General features: G+C 45.1%; 1 long non-coding RNA gene across 1 annotated transcript in view; it reads left to right on the top strand.

Moving 5' to 3' along the window:
- Positions 1–15,928, top strand: part of LOC121033179 (uncharacterized) — a 132,145-nt gene extending 116,217 nt beyond the window's left edge. Inside the window, exon 7 of the long non-coding RNA XR_005791750.1 lies at positions 15,840–15,928. This is a non-coding gene — a long non-coding RNA (uncharacterized LOC121033179). The remainder of the gene's footprint in view (positions 1–15,839) is intronic.
- Positions 15,929–25,186: the final 9,258 nt, after the last annotated feature.

Below are 25,186 nucleotides of genomic sequence, written 5' to 3'. Positions count from 1 at the left end.
CCAGTTCAGGATTAATGTGAACTTTTGGGTCTTTTAAATCAGGAGATGCCCTGTTCTGGCTAACTTCCTGCTGCCTGGGTGGACATCTGGCATATTATTGTCCATTTGGCACCTGTCCCGGTATGTGATCAAATATTCTAGACAGAATAATTTTTCAGAGCAGCAGACAGGTTGCCTTTGGTTCTCCGGGGACTTGGAAAGTAACAAAAACAGGTGCAGGAAACAAATAAACCATTTAATGTTGTCATGGGACAACCCAGACGAGATGGGGCCAAAGGGGGTGCTTGCCTTCTTCCAACTTCAGGCAAGAATTAACGGAGGGTGTGAGCAGACAGGAGTGCATGGTGATGAGGCACACGTGTGGCTCTGCTTCAACAGAGACTGAGACAACTGTGAATGACGCTTCTCATTACAAATGCGCCCTTCGAATGGCAAAAGGAGTTTGCTCTTTTGTCACTTTTCTTTGACTGATTCACGATGCGATGGACTATAGGCAAAGCTCTCTGTCAGCAGGTGTGGGCACAGAGTCCTAGGAGGCAGAATTCGAGCGCTCAAACAGTAGATGAGGAAGGAACCTGAATACCTATTGAATCTGTGTGTGTGTGTGTGTGTGTGTGTGTGTGTGTGTGTGTGTGTGAGAAGGACTATATTACCCTATTCCTGGTTACAAAGAAAGTCCACCGGAATCCAGTGGTGGGAGGGGAGGAGCTGGGACTGAAGGAGGGAAGCTAGTGATGGACAGAGATAGAGCAGACTAAACATAACCACGCAGTGTTCGGAGTTGGGAAACATGAGGATCAGTCAATTCTCCCTGAGCACATTTAAACAGCTTTTAAGGCATGTTTACATGATCACTGTTGGGGCACCTGGGTGGCTCAGTCAGTTAAGTATCCGACTTCGGCTCAGGTCATGATCTCAGGGTTCGTGGCTTCAAGCCCTGCGTAGGGCTCTGTGCTGACAGCTCACAGCCTGGAGCCTGCTTTGGGCTCTGTGTCTCCCTCTTTCTCTGCCCCTCCCACCGTTTGTGCTCTATCTCTCACTCTGTCTCTCTCAATAAGTGAATAAACACTAAAATAAAAATTTTAAAAAAAGAAAGAAATGATTACTGTTAAAATCATCATACAAATATTCGTGACTTTGAGCCCCAAGTCAGGCTCTGTGCTGACAGCACTGAGCCTGCTTGGGATTCTCTCTCTCTCTGCCCCTCCCTCACATGTGTGCATTCGCGCATACACACACACTCTCTCTCTCTTTCAAACGACACTTAAAAAAAAGAGATTTTCTCTCTCTCTCCCTTACTCCTCTCCTCCATTTGTGTGCATGTGCGCACTCTCTCTCTAAAATAAAAAAAGTAGGGGCGCCTGGGTGGCTCAGTTGGTTAAGCGTTCGACTTCGGCTCAGGTCATGATCTCAAAGTTTGTGAGTTCGAGCCCCGCATCGGGCACTGTGCTGACAGCTTAGAGCCTGGAGCCTGCTTTGAATTCTGTGTCTCCCTCTCTGTCTGTTCCTCCCCCACTCATGCTCTGTCTCTCTCTCTCCTTCAAAAGGAAATAAATAAAATAAAATAAAATTAAATTAAAATAAGTAAAAGTTAAAAAAAGATGTTAACAGAAAGAGTAAGAAAGTAGAAGGGTGAGACAAATAGACAAAGAGGTCTCAAGTGTGATGCCTTTTTATGTTAAATATCCCACCCCTTCCCTAAGATGACCTCACTTCCGGTTGCTTCCTCCTAAACATTGTCCCTTGGCTGAACTTCTGGGGTCCTGAAATGGTGAAAGAAATGAGCAAAGGCCTGAGGGCAGAAAAATGTTGGATATGCAGGGAATGGTGACGAGGTCAGTTTGACTGAGGATTCTGGGTGGTGGAAGAGGATAGTAGAACATAAAGCTGGAAGAATTAAAAGGGATCTGATTTTAGAAAACCTGAAACTTCAGCCTGAGGACTCTGCACTTTTATCAGTAGGCAGCGAAGCGTTTTGATCAGGGGAGTGATACAATCAAAATAATGCTTTAAGAGTAGGAAAACCCTGATTATATTTAGGAATTTATTTGCAGATTAACTTGGCAGAAAATCTTGGCTCAGCAGGGATGAGGCAGATATTCAAAACTAGAGGGTTAGCAATCACCTCTACGACCTTACGATGGACCTCTCATTTGGTATTGATCACCTACTGTTTGGAACTGTAATTACCATTCCTTGTGTGCTGAGCTATGACCAGGGAACTAGATCACAAATTCACGGGAAGCATCAGTGAATAGTGCACAGTTACTGCTCAGGACATGTTTCTTATTAGAAACAATGATGAGACAGGAAATTATAATGGAAACCAATGGGAAAAGAACCACATTCGTGAACTCTTGATTTGTACTCAACCTTAAGGGAGGATCTGTTGCTCAGGGAATAGAGTTTGTGCAGAACTTGTATTTGACACATAAGCAATCTGTGTGAAAAGTTACGCGTGTTTCTTTTAACACCCATTATATTATGAATACATTTTTAAACCCATAAAAATTTTAAAAATATGATCATGAATAGCAACCACAAATACATAAATCTTCTGATAGGTTTACCTCCTTTATTTGCTGGAGTAATCACAGTGGTTCTCAGATGACCAACTTGGACAATGAAGGCCCCTTTTACGAGGCCAAAGTCTGAATCCATTAAAAGGGCCATTCCTATCAAAATTTGATCTTTCCTCTAAAGGCCCAAATAGCCTACGTGTACTAGATCCTGTTCTTCATATCTCCAGTGCACACATTATAGCCTTGGCAACTATTTCAGAACGTGGAAAGGCCAGCCAGAAGTTAACCATTAACTAACCAAGATAAATCTTCTTCAACAGAGTACATACAGACAAAGTATGTAACTTTCTAAGTAAAATAAAGAAGGTAGGGTCATCAAGGAACTCTGACAAGAGTAAGAAAGTCATTGATAACAGTGGTTCTTTTCCTCCCTCAGGTGAGGCCAAGTGTTGTCTTGAATGCCAAATATGGAGTGTACTCATTGATATATTTCCTGATTCGCTTCTTAAATGTTCCCTACGTTTTCTCTATTGAGAGGAGGGGTGCATTGGAACTGATGCAGGTCGACACCTCATAAGTGAATACAGTTAAAAGAAAAAGAAGAGAACAGGCCAGCGCTGAAGTGAGAAGAGTTGAATGTGTTGAATTTATTCTGTATTACTATTAGCCATGTCTATTTTGTGTAGATGGTGATCTACCAGAAGCACTCGTTGATCAAGCAAAGCTGATCGTATTAGATCTATAGCAGGGTGGGAGAATATCACATTGCCAGTTTTAGAGTGCCCTGACACAGGGAAATTGGGGGAAAGCATAGGGAGGGTTTTACAGTCCGGACTGAGTGACTTTAAGGTGTGTTTTGCAAGGCAAGGAATGGAATCAGATTGGGCAGTTTAAGACATCATAGTTTTGAATTGGTGAGCATGGGAAGCAGGGGCCTTGAGGTAAATCTTGATGAGCAAGTTGTTAGTTTTTTTTTTGTTGTTTTGTTTTGTTTTTTCAACATTTATTTTTGGGACAGAGAGAGACAGAGCATGAATGGGGGAGGGGCAGAGAGAGAGGGAGACACAGAATCGGAAACAGGCTCCAGGCTCTGAGCCATCAGCCCAGAGCCTGACGCGGGGCTCGAACTCACGGACCGCGAGATCGTGACCTGGCTGAAGTCGGACGCTTAACCGACTGCGCCACCCAGGCGCCCCGCAAGTTGTTAGTTTTGATACGCAAGCTACCTGAATTGGTTCAGTTTTCTCTTCCAGGAGGAGCGTTTCATAGGACAAATATAAAGATCTTTTTGCTTGCTTCCAGTACTGTTGAACCCAGGGGCAGTTCTCGCTTTCATTCTCCATTTCTCCATCTTCTTTTCCACCAGTTAATACACATCCTGCCCAAATCTGGGAGAAAAGGTGGGGCATCCCCTCAGGGGGGTACTTGTTGTCTTATGGGGAGAGGCCTCCGTAGAATGTGCCAGCACAACAAAAGTACTGGACCTCACTAGGAAAGGGAGGGTCCTGGGGCCACCGTCGAATCCACGTCCTCAGGCCATCATTCTAGATGTCTCTCTCCCACTTTTCAAAATCCCGGGTTTTCCCCTCCAAGGCCCTGGCCTTTGCATAATAGAGCTGCGTTGGCTGAGCATTGGGACGCTCTATGAGCGATGCTCCGTGAGATCCATGATGCTCACAATAAGGTCTTCAGCCTGCGTCTCGGCTGTGTCTGTCATTCCTCCACAGGAGATAAAGGCCCCTTTGTAAGTTCTCACAGAGACCCTATGTTAATGGGCCTCAGTCACTCATTCTTCTGCTGGACATCAAAGCAGCTAGCTGAGGGGCATCCAGCCCCCGCTGCTGTTTCTGCAGACATAGGCCACCTGTGTTTTTAAATGCCTGCATCGAGGCACCTGTTACAGCATTCTCCTCCACCAGAACATTCTCCGGGTCACCACTGGTGAAATCTTGAGCAACTGACCCAATTCCTTACACCAGAGGCTCTCAGTGCCCCGTCTGCCAACGAGAAGGGCAAGCTCTTCGCCTGCTGGGAGGTGTGGAGCCTGGTTCCACGTCCCCGTCGAACTGTCTGTTTTCTCAGACCACTCCTGACCCCACTTGTGTTATTCTGGGTCCTCCAAGCAGCAGATGCCATGACAGGACTCATTGTGCAAGAAATTTGTTAGTGGGCGGGGCTGCAAGAGAAAATGGGGACGGGCCGGGGGACAACAGCAGAACAGCCAGATGGCAGCACAGTGAAGGAAGGAAGAAGGGAAGGAAGTCTAGATGGGAGCTTCCAGACTGCTTTGAAGTTCTCAAGGAGGTTCCCATCAGACTCCCCGGAAGGGCCTGCTTTATTATCCTGCTGCACCACATCATGGGCAGGCAGCAGATCTTGAAAACGAAGGCCTTCGTGCAAACTCAGTAATGCATTTCAGAGCCCGGCCCCTGGGTCCCTCATTACACTCCAGGTAGATGAGACACGCTTCCTACAGCTGCCATACACACGCAGGCTCACGATGGATAGACAGATAAGGAAGTTTTCCTTCTGATTTCTTATGGTCATTTAAATGTCAATTTTAACTGAGTGAAAGCATAAGGTTTGTTTTTACGATAATGTACTCTGCGATTGCTAAGTTGGAAGTTAAATCTGATGAAATCTCCTAGTTTCAAAGTCAGTTTGGAAAAAAAAAATAAATGTGCATGTGATTAATTTAAAATGTTAACATTTCCTTAGCTTAATGTTCAAAGGGCCCTATACTAAGTCCCAAACTCTTTCTCCCACCTTTGCACTCAGGCCACAAGATCTTACTTGGAGTCACTGCCCGTGTTTTTCGCTTTATGACTCTTTGCTTTGCTTTGCTATCCCTTCTTCTCCAGTGTTCCTTTTCCTTCCATTCTCCACAAAGCAACACCTTGCTAATTATTCAGGACCCACGTGAAATACTACTCTCTTGCTCTCCTGATCCCTGAGTTGGAATGAGTCATTTTTTTTTTTAACTTATTTTTAAGAGAGAGAGGGAGAGAGCATGTGTGCGGTGGTAGAGCAGAGGGGGAGAGAGAATTTTAAGCAGTCTCGACACTCAGTGCAAAGCCCGACGCAGGGCTCGATCCCACGAGCCATGAGATCAGGACCTGAGCTGAAATCAAGAGTCAGACGATTAACTGACTGAGCCAGGAATGAGTCACTTCTTAAGGGCTGTAAGATTCCCGGGAAAGACAGCAGGGGAAGTGTCAACTCATGCCTGGAATTGTGTTGGCCACTCGCATACAACTCGTGTTATCTTTACTTCAACCCAGCAAAGCAAATGCTATAATCCTTAGGTCTACACATTGTATTTGTTTTTATGCTGCATAACAAATTGCCGTAAACTTAGTGGCTTAACGCAACGCTCATTCATTGTCTCCATTTCTGTGGGTCAGGAGTCCCGGTACAGCTTAGTTGGGTCTTCAGCAAAACTGTGATCAGGGTCTTGACGCGGGCTGGGTTCCCATCTGGAGGCTCGAATGGAGAAGGGTCTGCTTCCAAGCACACGTAGGGTGTTGGAAGGATTCACTTCCTCGTGGATCTAGATCCCATGGTAGCTTGTTTCTTCAAACCTTTCACAGAGAGCCAGCCTCTAGAGCAAATCTGACAAGACGGAATCTTATGTAACGTTAACAGTCGTGGGAGTGACATCTCACCACCTTTGTCGCATTCTGTTGGTTAGGAGCAACTCACAGGGGTCATGGTAGTCACCTCAAGGTCAATCTGCACACAGATGTGGAAGCTCAAACTCAGCCAGCTCAGGTAATATCCTAACTAGCAAGAGGCAGATGCCAGAATTCTGACCTTGCTCTAATTGAACCTAAAAGGCATTCTTGACCCTAGGCCACATTCGTTTATTGCATGATAGTTGGCTGATATGAAGGGATGGAGTTACGCTGATGCTAAGGGCGCTTCACCTTTGGGGTACCTCATTTGCGTGGCCTCTTCCAAGGCCTTGGGAGGGGCCCAGGGGTGGATCAAAGTTTTGTGAGCCCCGAAACTTATGCAGAATTGCAAAATAACCAATAATTGTCATGGACCCTTCTCAGACCCTTAGTCATGGCAGTCATTCGAAATGGTAGTCGCTCAAAAATATTGTGCATCACCAAATCAGCAGAACCATCCTCTGGGCATGACTTCTCTGGCAGTTTGCTTGCTCACCTGCCCCACCACGAGGGCAAGGGCTGCGTGGGCTCCCCTGGCCTCCTCACGCGGTGGCCCCTCTGCTCCCAGGGCTTTGGCCCAGCTTGCTTTACTTGCCCTCTGACCAGCTGGGCTTTCACAGAACACACTCCCTAGCTCTCTCTTTACTTTTTGTTGAACTCATCTGGTAAAAACCCTAATCAGAGGTAAGACAAAAGTATGTATACACTTTTTCTCTGCTCTGGAGGGGTTACCCACCAGACCCCTTGGTCCCCCGCCATACGATGGGAAGACCATGTCCCGTGGCGCTGCCCCGTGCTCCTTCCTGTCTCCCTGGTCGCTCACTCTCTCACTCTCCAGATGATCGATTCAAGTATCACCTCTCCTCAGTCCTGGACGCCCACTCCTCCTCCTCCTGTTCAGCAGATGACTGAGCATCCCACTGTGCAGAGAAAATAGAAGCCGCCAGATGGAGATGCCCTGTCTTTCTGCCATCATCTCCGCAAACCTCCTTTAAACGTTGCTCTTCCAATCTTTCTCCAGAAAGAAACCAGCCTTCCTCCGAGCCACGGTGCTGGCCCTCCTGTGTTCTGGATGCTGCCTGCCACCCTCCCCGCCCCCCCACCCCCCAAGGCCTCCTGCCTTCTCAGAGACCTCCCACCCTGGGCCACTCTTCTGTCTTCTTTGCATTATCCCTTTTATCTTTTATATTCAATCCTCCTTCCGAAAGGGCTCATTAATGGAGGTACTTCAATTTCCAAACCAAAACAATCCAAGTCAGCAAGGAAAAAAGGAACCCCTCCCTTCCTCCCAACCCGCCCCCCCCCCCCCCTGAGTGTGCTGCTGCCCGCCCCTTTCCCGCCCACTTTGGCTCAAATTCTCAAAAAAAAAAAAATTTTTTTTTTAAAGAGACAGAGACAGTGTGAGCAGGAAAGGGGCAGAGAGAGACACAGAGAGAGAGAGAGAGAGAATCCCAAGAAGGCTCCGCACAGTCAGTGCAGAGCCCGATGCGGGGCTCGAACTCATGAACCGTGAGATCACGACCTGAGCCAAAACCTAGAGTTGGATGCGTAACTGACTGAGCCACCCAGGTGCCCCAGTTTCTCAAAATTCTTGATCACACTTGCTGGCTGCAATTCCTTCCTCTACGTTCCCTCTTCACTGCTCCAGTTCTGTGAATGCACTGGTTCAGTCTTGTTTAGGTAACCCATGATCACTGCGTTGAAGGAATGGGTGAACTTTTCACTGTGCTTGCTCTCCCTGTGTGGCTGGACACTGTTGACCTGCTGACTCCCTCCTGAAACACTGTCCTGCTTGCCTTCCGTGGAAGGTGCTGCAGGATGGCTCATTCAGCGTTCATTCCACTCCTCTCTCGGCATACCTTCTTGGTGGAGGGTAGAAAGCTAGCGACAACAGCTTCCATATTCCCTTGCCACAATTTCCAGGTGAGATTCAGAGTCCACCAATCAGACGCCCTCTCAGAGGACTGCCATTTGAAACTGAGACATATGTAGCGAGGCGGGGCTTGAGGTGTCTGTTGTGCAGGTGCGCCTTGGACAGGTGAGGCCAGTGGCCGGGAGGAAGCTTCCAGACCCGCAGCTACTTGACGCTGCGGGCAGAAGCTCCTTTGGATGACCCGGATCGGCAGTGCAGTTGGCGGAGTTATTCCTGGAAGCTCAGCCCAGAGTCTGTTTCCTTGCCTTTCTTTTATTATGACTTTTAATAAATCTTTTATTTAAATTAGCTAGCACAGGGGCACCTGGGTGGCTCAGTCAGTTAAGCGTCCGACTTCGGCCCAGGTCATGATCTCATGGTTCGTGGGTTCAAGCCCCACGTCGGGCTCTGTGCTGTCAACTCAGAGCCTGGAGTCTGCTTCAGATTCTGTGTCTCCCTCTCTCCCTGCCCCTCCTCTGCTCACACGCTGTGTCTCTCCGTCTCAAAAATAAATAAACATTTTTAAAAATGAAAAAATAAGATAAATTAGCTAGCATGGATTCTGTTGTCTGAGACTAAGAACATTGACCAAAATGGTGACTTTTTTTTTTTTTAACTGATGAGTCATTTATTCAGACAGAATAAAAATGTGTCCACACTGTTTCCTTTTATACAGAAACTGGAACATTTCAAATGTATTAGTTTTTTCCTCTTTTTCAACAAAATTCATTTCCATCTGGTCCTAGGAACTGCCTCTCATTTTAGGATTCGTGTTTTAGTAACACACACACACACACACACACACACACACACACCAGTTACAGCCACAAGGACACCCTTGAATCTGGGATTGTCATTCTTTATTACGGTGACCATCCCAAACTATGGTAAAAAAAAAAAATCCTCTGACTCACCAGGCCCTTCTTTTTGAGCTGGTTGTGGCCTTCTTTGTACAAGCTCCTACCATCAACTGTGCTATTGTCTCCTTTAGACAGGATTTTGTTGCCTCTCTTTTTCGAGAATTTTGATTACTCCCTGAACTACTGGAACGTCTCGTCCTTCAACGTTAAAAAGGACTATTTCACAGGCAGCTAGCAGGGTCTTCTTGGAAAGGTGGTATGAATTCGAGGTCTGCCTATGAAAGGCTGGCTCTAAGTTGCAAGCCATCACCTCCATAATGGGTGCTCCCCGGCAGGGAGGACAGACAATCACTGTCCTCGTCTTCCCTGTGTCTTTCGGCCCTCCTCCTCCTCCTCCTCCTCTTCCCGCTTCCAACAGGTCACCACAGGGCTCTGTCCTAGGTACTGCAACTTCTTGTCCTTCCCCCTCCCTCGGCACTCATCCGTGTTCACGGCTGCAGTCAGCCCCTATGTGAAATGATACCCCGGGTGGTTTGTGCAGACAAACCCTTTTCTGTACATAACCAACGTACAAGTTTTTTCTTTTTCTTTTTCTTTTTTTTTTAAATTGAAGTGTAGTCAGCACACAATAGTTTAGTAGTAGTTTCAGGTGTATACTATAGTGATTCAACATTTATATACATTATGAGGTGGTCACCAAGATTAATCTGGCTGCCATCTGTTTCCACACAAAGTTGTTACATGCAGTTAGTTTTTTATTGCTACCATAACAAATTACTATCAGCCTAGTGGCTGAAAACAATATCTGTCTTATTATCTCACAGTTCTGTGGGTTAGAGGGCTGGTGCAGTATGTCTCAGTGGGATCTTCGGCTTGGGATCCCACAAGACCAAAATCATGATGCAAGTGGGGTGGCATTCCCTTTGGAGGTTCTAGGGATATACCCACCTCCAGTCTCATTCATGGTGTTGGTGGAGTTCAGTTCTTTGTGCTGCCAGGGCTGAGCCCCCTGCTTCCTTGCTGGCTGTCAGCCGGGAGTCTCAGTTCAAGGCCACCTGCATTCATCACACTGCCCCTTCCGTCTTCAAACCAGCAAGGGCACATCGAGTCCTTCTCACGCTTTGAATCTCTCTGACTTCTCTTTCAGACTCATTTTTTCTGATTGCCATTGGAGAAAAGTCTTGGCTTTTTAAGGTTTCTTTTTTTTTTTTTTTTGTAATTTTTTTTTTATTAAGATACAATTCACATAACATGAAATTCACCAGTTTAAAGTATATCAGGGGCACCCGGGTGGCTCAGTTGGTTAAGCAACAGACTCTTGATTTCTGCTCCCATCATGATCTCAAGGTTGTGAGATTGAGCCCTGAGTTGGGCTCTGTGCTGGGCGGGGAGCCTGCTTAAGATTCTTTCTCCCTATCCCTCTGTTCCTCCCTCACTGGGCATATGCTCTCTCTCTCTCTCTCTCTCTCTCTCTCTCTCTCTCAAAATATATAAACTTGAAAAAAAAAAAAAGAAAACAAGGGCACCTGGGTGACTCAGTTGGTTAAATATGCAACTTCGGCTGAGGTCATGATCTCACGGTTTGTGAGTTCAAGACCCACATCTGGCTCTCTGCTGTCAGCACAGAGCCATCACTCTCTCAAAAATAAACAAACATTTAAAAAAAAAGCAAGAAAACAAGCAAACAAAAGTATATGATTTGGTGATTTTTAGTATATTCCCAATTATCTGTAACCATCACCACTATCTCATTCCAGAATATTTCCGTCACCCTAAAAGGGAACCAGGTACCTGTTAGCAGTCGCTCCCCATTCTCCTCTCTCGCTGTTCCCTGGCACCCACTAATATCTTCTGACTCTATGGATTTGCCTCCTTTGGGCATTTCATGTTCACAAGCTCATATAATATGTGAATTTTTTTGTGCCTCGCTTCATTCATTCAGCATGTTTTCAAGATGCACCCGTGTTGTATCACATACCAATACTTGGTTCTTTTTTTTTTTTTTTCAACGTTTATTTATTTTTGGGACAGAGAGAGACAGAGCATGAACGGGGGAGGGGCAGAGAAAGAGGGAGACACAGAATCAGAAACAGGCTCCAGGCTCCGAGCCATCAGCCCAGAGCCCGACGTGGGGCTCGAACTCACGGGCCGCGAGATCGTGACCTGGCTGAAGTCGGACGCTTAACCGACTGCGCCACCCAGGCGCCCCTTTTAAATTTTTTTTTTTTACTTGGTTCTTTTTTTATGGGAAAATAATATCCCATTGAGTGGGTGTACCACATTTTGTTTATACATTCATCAGTTGCTAGATATTTCAGGTTTTGCTGGCTGTTGGGAATAATGCTGCTGTAACCATGCATGTACACGTTCTTTTACAAACATATGTATTCATTTCTGTGGAGTATGTGCCAAGGAGTGGAGTTACTGGGTCAGAAGGTCACGCTGTGTTTAGCTTTTTGTGGAAACAGCCAAACTGTTTTCCACAGGAGTTGCCCCCTAACTTCTTACATTCCTGGCAGAAGTGCACAAAGATTCCAGTTTCTCCACATCCTTGCCAACACTTGCAATTTTCCGTTCTCCCCACCTTACTACGGTTGTCCTAATGGTAGCTCACTATAGATTTAACTTGCATTTCCCTAGAGATGAATAATATTGAACGTGTTTTCAGGAGCTTATTGAATATTTTCATATCTTCTTTGGAGAAATGTCTATTAAAGTCCTTTGCCCCATTTTTCATGGGGATTTTGGCATTTTATCATTGAGTTGTGAGAGTTCTTTGTATATTGCGGGTACTAGATCCTTGTCGGACATATGATGTGCAAATATTTTCTCCCACTCTTTTCACTTTCTTGAGAGAGCCATGTGATACACAGAGGTTTTTAACTTTGAACCTATTTAACGTATTTTTTTCTTCGATCGATTGTGTTTTGGGTGCCATATTTAGGAAAATGTCTTTGCTTTTAAGAGCTCATGTGATTATATTGGATTCATATAGATAATCCAGGAATATTCTTTACGGTTCTTAACCTCCATCACATCTACAAAGTCCCTTTTGCAACATAAGGTGACATATTCACAGGATCCAGGGATAAGGATGAGGACATCTTTGGGGGATCATTCTGCCGGTGACAGCTAGCTCCTTGACAACAGCTTCCAGGTATCTCAGTCCCTCCCAATTCAACGTGTCCACATTATGGCTCTTCTAGTGTTCTTTCTCCTAGTGAAGAAAATCATCTACCCATCTCAAAAGCCAAAGGCTTCAAAGTCACTCTTCAAATCTTTCCCCTTCTGACTTTCTACACCCTATGCATTGCCAAGTTCTCTGATTTTTACCTTCCAAATTTCACACATGTCTATCTGTCCACGTTCTCCCCTTCCACCAATCTTATCCACTTTTCACTAGTGTTTTTGACTTTTAATAAGTAACAGATGTGATTATAAGTGTAACATATCTCTAAAACATTGAGAAGTGTGCCTGACAGTTAGCTTTCAGTAAGCGTTAGCTACTATATTGCTGTTGTCATCAAGTTTCAGATAGGACAAAATTTCTTAACAATGCCCGTGAGACCCTATGTGGTTGGGTACCTCATTCTCTTTCAAACTTTATCTGGCAGTGGCCCCCCCTTGCTCTCTCTGCTCCAGCCAAGCTCATCTTTCTCTAGATTCCTGTATTCCTCTGTTCTTCCTCCCACTCTGTTTTTTTTTTTTTTAATTGAGAGAGAGAGTGTGCATGCACATAAGCAGGAGAGGGGTAGAGAGAGAGGGAGAGAGAGAGAATCCCAAGCAGGCACCTCCACACTCATTGCAGAGCCTGATGCAGGGTTTGACTGTGAGATCATGACCTGAGATGAAATTAAGAGTCAGACGCTTAACTGACCAAGCCACCCAGGCGCCGCACCCCACCCCCACCCCCCTGATCTTTGTCTGGATTTTATTTCTCTTTCCTCTCCTTCACCTGGCCAGTTCTCATCCTCTTCAAATCTGAATGTAAGTGCCATTTTCTCCGAGACCCCCCCCCACCAACTTCTTCTTAGCTCTCATAGTGTGGTGCACGGCCGCTAGTCAGAGTTGCAATTTTATATTTGTGTAAATATTTGATTTATGACATTCTCCCTCACTAGACTGGAAATTTATCAATTAGCTCTAACATCCAGCACAGTAGCCTGGCATGAACTAGATGCCCAGTAAATATGTGCTGACTAATGTAAATTTTTGTAGAATCCAAAAACATGGCTGAAGATCGATCATCTGGTCTCACGTCCTTTTCTCACGCAGAAATAGGTGAAGACCACTAAAATGTCCTGGTCATTTTGGCCAATTATTAGAGGGATTATATTTTGGCTTCTTAGACTGTTTGCTAGGGTTAGTGGTCTGACTTCCTATGAGTCTGATTTATAGATACTATGTTGGTTTTGTAGGCTGGTCATTGTAGATAATGGGTTGTTTTTCCAGTTGCTACCGACATGGGTCAGAGCTCTATTATTGTGTGTGGTCTGGCCATTGTCCATTTGTGTATTCTGTCTCTGGCTCATGTATACAAGAAAGGGGATGTAGGAATATTAAGAGACTTGCCCAAGCCCACCCAGCTTGTAAAGAACATCTATCTAGTAATTTGTACCTTATCTGCCACCTCATTGCACTCATGCAGAAGGCTGTCTCAGCCTGTGCTGGAAATGAAATTTCTGTCCTGTAATGTATGGATCGAGGGCTAAGAGTTATTTTCACTATTGTTAAGGAGATTGAGGAAACACAACAAAACAAGAAGTTTTGAGTGGAGGCTGATAATATGGCATTTAGTCCTACCATTATAAAAATCTGCACATCTTGCCTTGACAAGTGAGTTGGCTTCCATTTTCCCTCGGTGTGGCAGGAGGGTGAAGACCAATTCATTTAAGCACAATTTTCCTTAGGCATTTAAGACTTGAGCTGGCTGACGCACTGGGCGGCGTTGAGCATATATGCCTCTGACGAAGGCAACGGTGTCAGGCATGGAAATGGAGAACTGCAATTTGTGGACCTAGAAAAGGATCATTTTTAGCTTCGGGGTATTTCTCAAGGAAGCTCTTGTCTGGAATTAGGCTGACTGAAAGCTGAGTGTATCAAAAATCTCAGTCCCTGTGATTATTATCAGAACACAAGTGGCTTCTCAGGAGCCTTGGGGAGCAGGGCCTCTCTGGGAGCTGCGTTGCTGGATGCTGGATACATCTGTGGTCAGTGTTGTTGAGCCTGCGGAGGGCAAAGGCATGCTGGGAAGAATCCCACTGAGACCCATGGAGCTCTCTTTAAGAGCTTGCCAGAGACAGGGTCAGGCCACTGACGGTAGCGTGGTCTGGCTTGTACTAAGGCTTAATGAAAATAAAATTCTTCCAAAACTTGAAGGATCTTCATAAAAAAAAGAAAGAAAGAAAGAAAGAAAGAAAGAAAGAAAGAAAGAAATAGGGACACCTGAGTGGTTCAGTCGATTAAGCATCTGACTTTGGCTCAGGTCACGATCTCACGATCTGTGAGTTCAAGCCCTGCATCGGGCTCTGTGCTGACAGCTCAGAGCCTGGAGCCTGCTTCAGATTCTGTGTCTCCCTCTCCCTCTGCCCCTTCTCCCATCTGCTCTGCCTCTCTCTTTCTCAAAAATAAATAAACATTAAAAATATAAATAAATAAATGTCCTTTTGAATCGTATTTTAAATTATAACCTAACTCATATACAAATAATAATATAAACACATAATATATAAAGTTATAATAAAATTTAAAAATAAATACTTTAAATAACATTATTATCAAATAAGCTATTCATAGATTTAAAGGAACTGTGTCTTTAAAAGGAGTTTTCCAGTGTAAAGAAAGAATTTGATAATATTGCAGTAGGGTTAATCGGCAGCAGTTTTGCAGGGTAACAAAGAGAACAAAGGATAAAAAGAACCAAATGCTACTTTGCATGATAATGTGCTCACAGACTCCTAGACAGGTGGGGGTAAATACTGTTTTTTTAAACCATTTATTATGGAAAATTTTCAAAAGAGTACATTCTTTGGAATATTTTATGGCAAATCTCAGAAATGGTGTCTTCTCACTTGTAAATATTTCATCTTGCTTCTTTACCAGGTGAAAACTTTGAAAACAAAAAATACCATGAGTACACTAAAAAAAATCAACAATTCCTTAAAATCATCTAGACTTCAGTCTACGTTGAAACCTTAGATGGTCTCAAAATTGTCATTGTTTGGGTTGCTTTGTTCAAATCACGGACCAAACAGGATCTACATATCGCCTTTCGTTGACATGTCAGCAGGCCCTTTTGAATGAAAGAACACATTTTCTTAGAGTTGGTTGACAACAGGGATGGAAATCCAAATTCCTGTGAGTCAGGCAAGTAATTATAAATGAGTGAAATGGGTTTTAAAAAAACATATTCTTGGGGCGCCTGGGTGGCTCAGTCGGTTAAGCGTCCGACTTCAGCTCAGGTCATGATCTCACGGTTCGTGGGTTCGAGCCCCACGTCGGGCTCTGTGCTGACAGCTCGGAGCCTGGAGCCTGCTTTGGATTCTGTGTCTCCCTCTCTCTGCTCTTCCTCCATTCATGCTCTGTCTCTCTCTGTCTTCAAAAATAAATAAAACATTAAAAAAATTTTTTTTAAACATATTCTTTCATTACAGACACACTTTGCATACTGAACATCTAGGACTGTACTTCACTTCCAAAGAACTACGAACTCCCCAGTCTGCCTCCCCATCCTGTTGGTGATGGGGTTCAGGAATTCTACCCCCCAAATAAGTCACCCTGGTACACGGAATGTTTTAAGCTGAAGGAATTTGAGAAAACAGCAAAAGCAAAGTCATTCTGACCTTCTCCTCGCTCTTCTCCCCCGAAATAGGTCCACTCTCATGTGAGAGGTGCCATCCCTATACCGGAGGAAAGGAGCATCTGATTTCTGAAGATGGAGGGACTCAAAAAGAATCCTAAAGGGGCGCCTGGGTGGCGCAGTCGGTTAAGCGTCCGACTTCAGCCAGGTCACGATCTCGCGGTCCGGGAGTTCAAGCCCCGCGTCAGGCTCTGGGCTGATGGCTCGGAGCCTGGAGCCTGTTTCCGATTCTGTGTCTCCCTCTCTCTCTGCCCCTCCCCTGTTCATGCTCTGTCTCTCTCTGTCCCAAAAATAAATAAACGTTGAAAAAAAAATTTTTAATAAAAAAAAAAAAAGAATCCTAAAGAAAAGGACTTGCTAAGTTTCCACCTGTTCCCTACACTCTCATACTCTAGAACCTACCCTAGTTCTGCACGACTGCCCTCTCTTAATTAAACCTAGTTGAAAAGTACACAAATCTTTTTCTTCAGGTTCTCATTTCCTTGTAAAAGTTCTTGAGTCGTGTAAAACTTGTATGAAATATACTTGTACGCTTTTTTTCTTGTCAATCTGTCTTTGCCAGTTTGATTTTCAGACCCAGCCAGGGACCCTAAGAGGAGTGAAGAAACTTCTCTTTTTCCTCCCCTACATTGGTCTATTTTTGCTTTTGGTAGAGAGGTGGGTACAAGATTTATCTCATTCTCCTGGTAGCTCTATAAATAATTAAAAATCCACCATCAGCAGAAGATAACTGACAATTGGTCTTTGCCTTGTCTGGGGACAGTATGGGTGTTTGGACCATCTGTGACAAAGGGGAGAGCAACTAAGTGGGCAGCTATTCATGGCCAGGGCCATGGCTATCAGTAATCCTGGCTCTGAGTGGCCTGGTCTTTCTGGACTTTCGGAGAAGCTAGAAACCCAGATATTTGGGGGAAGCCTCCTGAGTTAAAATGCTGGCCACTGATTGAAATGGAAAGCAATACAGACATGCCCGGTCATCATCTTTCGGCAGGGCTTCTCATCAGTTTCTCTGTGCCTGCTTCAGGAAAGTGAATTTTACCAGAGTAAATCCCCAAATGGATTACCCGGTTGTCTTTGAGTCGTTGCCATCAACCTAATCAGGCTGAATGAAATACATTTCCAGTCTTTCTCAGCCCTTGCTAGAACAGTCAGTTGCTTCCTGACGAGAGTACACCCACTTACTTATTTCAGCTTAAAGAACACAGCTACTTCTACTCTTCATGAACGTATGCAAACAAAAATGTCTTTTTGCATATTTAAATCCATCAAGTTATTAATTAAAATCATATAAACTCGGTTTTTTGGTATCCTTATATTCACATTGTGAACAGACATATATTTAGACTTAGTATCCTTGCTGAAAACGCTCAGGTTGCAGAAGGCTGTCACCAATCTGACATGTATCGAAATGCCGTGAAAACCCTCAATTCATATTTCTCTGATTTGATGTATCTTGTGATCCGGGGGGAATGAGGTAAAGTTTGTATCTGAGCTTCCTGTGGGGGGAAAGGGATGATTGTGGAACAAGATGTCTCTGTGGGATAAGTTGTTTTCATACATCATGGAAGCACTCTCGTACCCAGGAGTGTGCTAACTATAAATCACTTCATGTATGCACTTAATGCAGCATTTGGCTAGCCAAGCCCAAGTTATTGTTTGTACTTGAAAATGATAACGCTTCATTTCCTTACAAAGAAAGGAAGAAAGGGGGGCACCTGGGTGGCTCAGTCGGTTGAGCGGCCGACTTCAGCTCAGGTCACGATCTCGCGGTCCGGGAGTTCGAGCCCCGCGTCGGGCTCTGGGCTGATGGCCCAGAGCCTGGAGCCTGTTTCCGATTCTGTGTCTCCCTCTCTCTCTGCCCCTCCCCCGTTCATGCTCTGTCTCTCTCTGTCTCAAAATAAATAAATAAACATTAAAAAAAATTTTTTTTTTAAAAATAAAAAAAAAAAAAGAAAGGAAGAAAGAAAGAAGGGAGGAAGGAAGGAAGGAAAGAAAGAAAAGAAAAGAAAAAAAGGAAGAAAGAAAGAAAGAAAGAAAGAAAGAAAGAAAGAAGGAAGGGAGGAAAGAAAAGAAAAGAAAAAAAGAAAGAAAGAAAGAGAATATAGAGCAAACACAGACGGCACACTACTTCTCCAAAATAAAATTCACTGCAAGAAGCATGGATTCTCTGGTCTGTGTTGTTAAAAGATAAACAGAGGCATACTAAACATTTTTAGAATTTATTTGAACAGAAATGTGCTGGAATGGGGCAGGGCCAAACTGAAAGTGATTATCCCTCCCCGGAAGGAGCCAGGAGAAAGACTTATACAGAGAGAAAGTACGCAAGCAAAGTAAGGAAATTGTCTAAAAGTTCAAAGCTTGGCTGTCTGTCTGTGATTGGTTGCCTTTAGTGTTTTGATTTTGTAACCTGGCGGGCTTTACAGGCTTAGATTTTGGTTTGCTTACCATAAGGCTACCATCATGGCATTGCAGCCACCTCAGCCAAACGGCCTCCTAGTTTAATTAATTTAACATTGTGTACTTTGCACTTTGGGATTTGACTTCTGCTGTATCTGATAGAGGATGCAACCCCAGCCACCCACGCTAAGAGCATCTCAGCCAGCCTCAGGCTCACACCGGTGGCAGTAGCTGCAATCCCTATTGGAGGTAGCCCCTTCGCTGCTCCCCAAACTTCCAGGAGGAGAAAAGTTGCAAGGAGAAGGGTTGATGCAGAATCAGTCACCCGCATTTCTCTAGCTGAGTACTTATTGGCAGGTGGAATCTCTGGCATGCCTACCAGGTTGAAAATGGTGCTTCTGAGTGGCTCAGAGTGAAATTCCTGCAGCATGGCCCTGCTCCCTTTCTGTGTATGATGTTCCCCCAGACAAGGGCCACACACCTGCTTCTTGAGGACATCAGATAGTTGTCCCAAAGCCGTGCCTGTGCCAGGTGGCTCCCTTCCCTTGGCCTGACCTCCCAACCCTCCTTTTGCGTTGCAGAGGAGCAAGGCTTCCCAAGCTGGGTGCTTCCTCTCCTCTTACGCCTTTCCTTTGCCAGGACTCCCACCCCCTTCCGTGTGTGTGATAGTCTTCCCGCCTCAAGGAAAGCCCAGAAACCTGGACAGGTCCTGCCTGCATCTTGCAAATTCTGCTGTTTTAAGCGCTTGCAGGAATTTACAGGCGTGCTTCTCAGCTCAGGAGACTGGTGAGATCTGTAACCACACCTATGCGTGGAATTCGTGTGTTTGGTTTTCTCACCTTGTAATACAGAAGTTTCTTCTCTCTAACTCTTGCTCCTCAAAGTGTGCCCGTAAAGGAGCGGTACTGGCTAACCTTGGAGCTTGTTGGAAATGCCCAGTGTCAAACTCTACCCAGATCTACCCAATCAGAGCTGTCATTTCCCCAAGATCCCAGGTGGTTCAAATGCACACTGAAGTTCAAGGAACTTCACTCTAAATAGCCAGAGGAGGCTGTGGTCCTGATGATGGGGCAGACAGGCAGAACTCCCATGCCTGCAGCCTTTAAACAAGCTGCCCTTCCTCCCCCAGTGCTGAATTGCACTTCAACAAGTGCAATCTCAAGACGGCCATGGACTTCAGAGCTTAAGAATCCAGGCCCAGGTTGGGGTGTGGGCTTATTAGGTGGACAAGAACAGACTTCAGTGCTCTCATGCTGAAACTTTCCTTTGGATTAGTTCATAATCCCCAAATGACTCTAAAACTGACCTTGACCTAGCAAACATTTAATTCTGACAAGCACTCGTGTTTGGCCCTCACTTTGTCTGTAGCACACCCTTCAAGCGATCTGGGTTCCAGGAGAGCTATTTTACAATTCTGTGCAGTGTCAGTGACTGATAGAGATGCAAACTGCATCCTGTAAATTGAAGAGGTTCAATTTACCCCCACCCCCACTGTGGCAAATTAGCTTTGCCTCAATTTGCATATTAGTATCAATACACCCGATCTATAAATTCGTTCTTCAGATTCTCTTTTGAACAGCCTATAAGATTTGCCTCTCCCATGAGTTAAATAAAATCTTTAATCATGGGTTCTTTTTCTTTTACCTGTATAAGAGTCATGATTTTCTCTGTTTTGAAAATTGCCTTTTAATGGCAAGTACCTTTCTTCTGTTGTTCTAGTTTATGGTGGGGTTTCTCAACCTCCGCACTATTGACAGTTTGAGCTGGATCACTCCTTGCCGATAGCAGCACCCTGGCCTCTACCCGCCAGATGCTCAAAGTATCTCCCTCCCCTCCGAATCATGGAAGCTGAAACTGTCCCCTGACATTGTTAACTGTCCCCTAGGGGGCAAAACCACCCCCCTACTCACACCCCAAATTGTGAGCCGCTGGTTTACAGTGAATAAACAAGACGCCATGTCGTTATCACTATATTCTCTCGATATTTTCCTAAGTGTAGGAGAAACAAGGAGATCTGCTGGGAATATCACGTTTCAGAAATTATGAAAGGTCATGGGAGCTTTGGGAAAAAACAAACATCACTGAAATCCAAAACGGAAGCCAAGAGTTTTTTTTTTTTTTTTTGGCAGAAGGCCTTTGGTTTAAGGGAAGTTTCAGCACCCTGAGGTCCTGAGGAACCAGCCAGGGGAGATCACCAGCTGCCAACAGAAGGTGAGTGTTTGCTTTGGGCTTCTGTGGAGTTAGAGACCCATTGTCTGAGGTTGGTGCCGGGTTACTGAGCTGTTCTTAGCCTAGGAGGCCCCCCTGAACAATAGGTCACTTTAACAGTCATGTTCATGCACTTGTTCATTCACTCGTTCCTTGACCCCTGTCATGGGCCAGGAGCAGTTCCTGGCTGACGGGAGAGAGGTAGAGATGCCAAGATACTTCCTCACCCTCTCGGGAGCATTCGGTCTACAGGCAGAATAGCAATGTGGCCTCACAGCCACGAAAGTAGCTTCTATTTAGAGAAGGCTCTGTGCTCATTATAGGCACTGTCTTTCATAATGTTCATAATGACCCTTGGAAGCACGAATGTGGTAGTACAACGCTATTGTCAAAATCACTTGGCCATTAACGGAAGGGTTTATTTCTGGGCTGTCTGTTCTAGTCTACTGGTCTATATGGCTGTCCTTATGCCGGTGGCACAGTTTTGATTACTGTGGCTTTGTGATAAGTTTTCAAATCAGGAGGCGCGAGTCCTCCAACTTTGTGCTTCTTTTTCAGTACTGGTTTGGCTATTCTAGGTCCCTTGCAATTCCATAGGAATTTTATTTTATTTTAAGATTTTCAAGTGTATTTATTTATTTTGAGAGCGAGACAGAGAGCATGCATGTATGTGAGGGAGAGGCAGAGAGAGAACCAGTGATTTACAGTGAACAAACAAGACGACAATCCCAAGCAGTGGGGTTTAAACTCATGAACTGTGAGATCATGACCTGAGCCAAAATCCAGAGTCAGACTCTTCACCCACTGAGCCACCCAGGTGCCCCGTCCATATGAAGTTGAGAATGAATGTCACTGCTGGATTCAATGGCACACTTCCTACAGCACTTTCTAGTGTTCAAAATGATAGCTTGTTTTCCACGCGTTGCTTTCTCTCTACTAAATCATCTCACCAACAGTCTATGTCATTGCTTTTGATTTTCCACCCTTGTGATTAACAGAGAACTGAAGATTATATCATACCCCTTCGATTGAGAATTACTGTCTTCTGTGTATTTCCAGAACCTAGAAGGTTGTTGTTGACTTATTTCTTTTATTCCTATCTTAACAATATTTTTTCTGATTTTAACTAAAACATCATATGATAATAATGAGTATGCTTTTAAAGTGACATCCCCTTGGCCCTGACTCAGTGATACAGTAATTCTCTGGACCTCCCCTGTTCAGAATGGCTGATCTATAGGGACAAGACAGACCCCATTGTGGACGGCAGTTCCTGTCAGAAGGTTCTTCCTGGTGCTCAGCCATCTAAGGGCTGTGCACTAGCATCAGAGTGTTTGGCTTCCTCAGATAAGAGCTACCTGTGACGTACTTTCTAAGACACATGTTGGCTGCCCAGAGACCACTCCAAGTGGAAGGCTGTCCAGAGCCCCAACAAAGATTCCCTCTTGACAAATTCTAATCAGACTCCTCTGAGCTCTTCCTCAGCTAGGCCTCTGAGCTGACTTTTGGACTTCTGTGTTTGTCTCCACATTTATCTAGTTTTAGCAAGAATCCTGGTAAGTCTGATAAATCCAGATAAGTCCTGATAAGTTTAGGAAAATTCCCCCACCCTTGATATCTGATCACGTTTGACGTCTGACCCGATTCTTTATCCCTCGCCGGCCCCCGGGTGACGTCTGATCAGGCTGGCCTGTTTAGCCAGAATCACCCCTTTACTCTGACGTTTCTTCTTTGTAATTTCCACCCACTGACCCTGCCCACCCCCTCCTTGGCTCCTTGGCTATACCCACCTTTTCCTTGTACTTAGAGTTGAGCTCAACCTCCCCCCCGACTACAAACCCCCACTGCAGTGGTCCTTACATCAGCATAGATCCCTGAACAAAGTCTGCCTGGCCATTCTTTTTTTTTTTTTTTTTTTTTTAATGTTTATTTATTTTTGACAGAGAGAGGCAGACACAGAATCTGAAGAAGCAGGCTCGAGGCTCTGAGCTGTCAGCACAGAGCCCGATGCGGGGCTCGAACTCACAAACCGGGAGATCATGACCTGAGCCACAATCAGACGCTTAACAAACTGAGCCACCCAGGCATGCCTGCCTGGCCATTCTTTAACAAGTGCCACGAATAATTTCTTAACAGCGTCTCTTCATGAGGAAGTGAGGGCGGCATTTCCCTCCAGTCTCAGCATCAGGAGAAGTCGTGCTTTTTGTGACTATCTGGTTTGCTTTAGCTTCTGGCAGAAATCGCTATCTTGCAATGCAGAGATTTTTTTTTTTTCCTGCACCCGGTGTACAAAGCTAGATGGCACGCATTTCTCTGTGCTATTCCCGTCCTGCTTTTATTATTTATATGCTCAGTGCTTTTGTGACCTCACTTCCCTTAAATATTTACTTACCTTGAAATGCTATATTTTAAGATATTCAAGTATTTTTTTTGTAAGCTGCCTCAAAGTTTTATGGAACATAGTTCATGTAAATACATCTTTTTAAAAATAGATTGTAGTGTCATCCTTGATGAAACTTGCCCTCACTGTTGCCCCTCGAGCCACACCAAACCCACCCAAACCTGCATTGGTTTGAAGGGTGGCCCCACGTCAATTGTAAATTTTCTGGGATGAATCTTAGTAATAAAACTTTTAATATATAAATAAGGAAAGCTGAACTTTGAAAAATAATCTTATATTGGTCTGCTTGTCAGAAGTTGATAGACTTATTTTTTTTTATTTAAAAAATGTTTTTAATGTTTTATTTTTGAAAGTGAGAGCATGAGCAGGGAGGGGCAGAGAGAGGGAGAGAGGGAGACACAGAATCCGAAGCAGGCTCCAGGCTCTGAGCTGTCAGCACAGAGCCCCATGTGGGGCTCGAACCTAGGAACTGTGAGTTCATGACCTAAACCGAAGTCGGTCGCTCAACCAACTGAGCCACCCAGACACCCCTCGATAGAGAGACTTATTAAGTATACTAAGTATTTCTAACCGTTTAAGTGCATAAGTGGCCTCCCCTCCCGACCCCAAACAAGTTTAAACACTGAATTAGTTAATACTACTGGGCCTGCCTTTCATTTCCACAGAACGCTGTTTGTTTGGAGAGAATCTTGGAGCATCTGAGCTCCTACAACACAAAGTGAAAACAAAGCATTCTTGAGCCCATCAGTGTTTTAAAAAAGAATAAAACAACCAAACACAATTGTGGTCTTTGGCTAACTTTCTAGAGAGAAGAAAACAAGCCATCTGCTGGTAACAGGCTGCTTTGGGGACGGCTGATCATAGGGCCGAATGAAACATTCATAGTAATTAGTGGCAGCCCGAGAATAGAAACTTCAGCAGTGCTTTTCCTGTTGCTGTGGTGACGTTCCCCCCCCCCCCCACCCGCCAGGCAGCCCACCCCTCCCCTTCCAAGGCGCTCAGCACTTTCTGTGGCCTTCCATCTGGTGTGCGTTCTTGTTGAGTGCAGTGAAATTAAATTGACTGCTCATTTGTCACCCCACAGTAGTGTGTGTGTGTGTGTGTGTTGGGGTGTGGGAAGGAGGAGGACGTGGATTGGCAGGAATGGGGGCAGGGAAGCCTGTCCCCTGTGCTTAGCAAGAGGGACAAAAGAGCAGCTGGCACATCAGCCCAGATCACTAGACAGGTGTTGTCATGGGGCCCAGACCTTACCGGCAGCCCACAGCCCCCCGGGGTGATGATGAAGGAGAGCTGGCCTGGGGACAAGGAGGAGCGGGACTCAGACCCTCGAGTTACCAAGACGTCCTTCAGATTGGCCCTCTGCTTCTAGGTTGTTGTGTTATTTCCGGGGGTTCTTTAAGAAGTTGTGAAGTGTCAGACATTCTTGTTGCCCTGCTAAAAATCTAAGCATTCGGCCAGGAAGTCTGGTTTGCCCCAGAGTATAAAGTAGATGGTGAAGTGGAAATTGGGCTGCTTATTATTTTCCTTAGGGTCTTGTTCATTTTGGAGCCAGGTGTTAAAGACATTGACGTGAGTACCAATATTGTGCGTTGATGCTGACAGCGTCATCCCTCCCCAGGCCCCCAGGGGCTACGAATCCAGGAAACTGCTTAGGATAGAGCTTCCCATCGTGGCACCAGAATCACAGCGACAGTGCCTGGTCGTGCTCGCGAGAAATGTGAGCTGAATTTGGGAGAGAGTATGGTTTCCTGTGTCCTAAGATCTACAGGCTCTGGATGTCTTATTCCCTTAAAAAATCTCCCCTATATTATGTTGCCCCTTGGACTATAGTGTTCTCGGAATGGATGGAGTTGATGCCACTTGCCTGGGCTGCTCAGTGAGGAGATTTCCCGGGATTGCTGGGGGGCGGCTGAGCCATCAGAGGGAGAGACTGCTAGCAGTTTCAAGGTGCGCCTGGCCTTCTCCATTGGAATCACAGCCTCAGGGTCTGGCCGTTAGACTACTGGTATCTTCCTTGCTGAGTTTTTGTGATGTTCACAGCCAGGTTTGGGGGTTACTGCACATGATGCGTCCATGTTTATTTTAATACTTCCGTGTTTGGGAGCCAGATGCTGCCATTCATTGTGCATACTTAGCTCTCAGGACACATTTCTACTGCGACATTTTATTTTTATTTATTTATTTATTTTTTAACATTTATTTCTTTTTGAGACAGAGACAGAGCATGAACGGGGGAGGGTCAGAGAGAGAGGGAGACACAGAATCTGAAACAGGCTCCAGGCTCTGAGCGGTCAGCACAGAGCCTGAGGCGGGGCTCGAACTCACGGACCGCAAGATCATGACCTGAGCCGAA

Source organism: Herpailurus yagouaroundi, unplaced genomic scaffold (genome assembly GCF_014898765.1).
Source record: "Herpailurus yagouaroundi ecotype Mexico unplaced genomic scaffold, PumYag 142, whole genome shotgun sequence".
Classification (NCBI taxonomy): Eukaryota; Metazoa; Chordata; class Mammalia; order Carnivora; family Felidae; genus Herpailurus; species Herpailurus yagouaroundi.
This window is presented reverse-complemented; position numbering and strand designations above follow the sequence as displayed.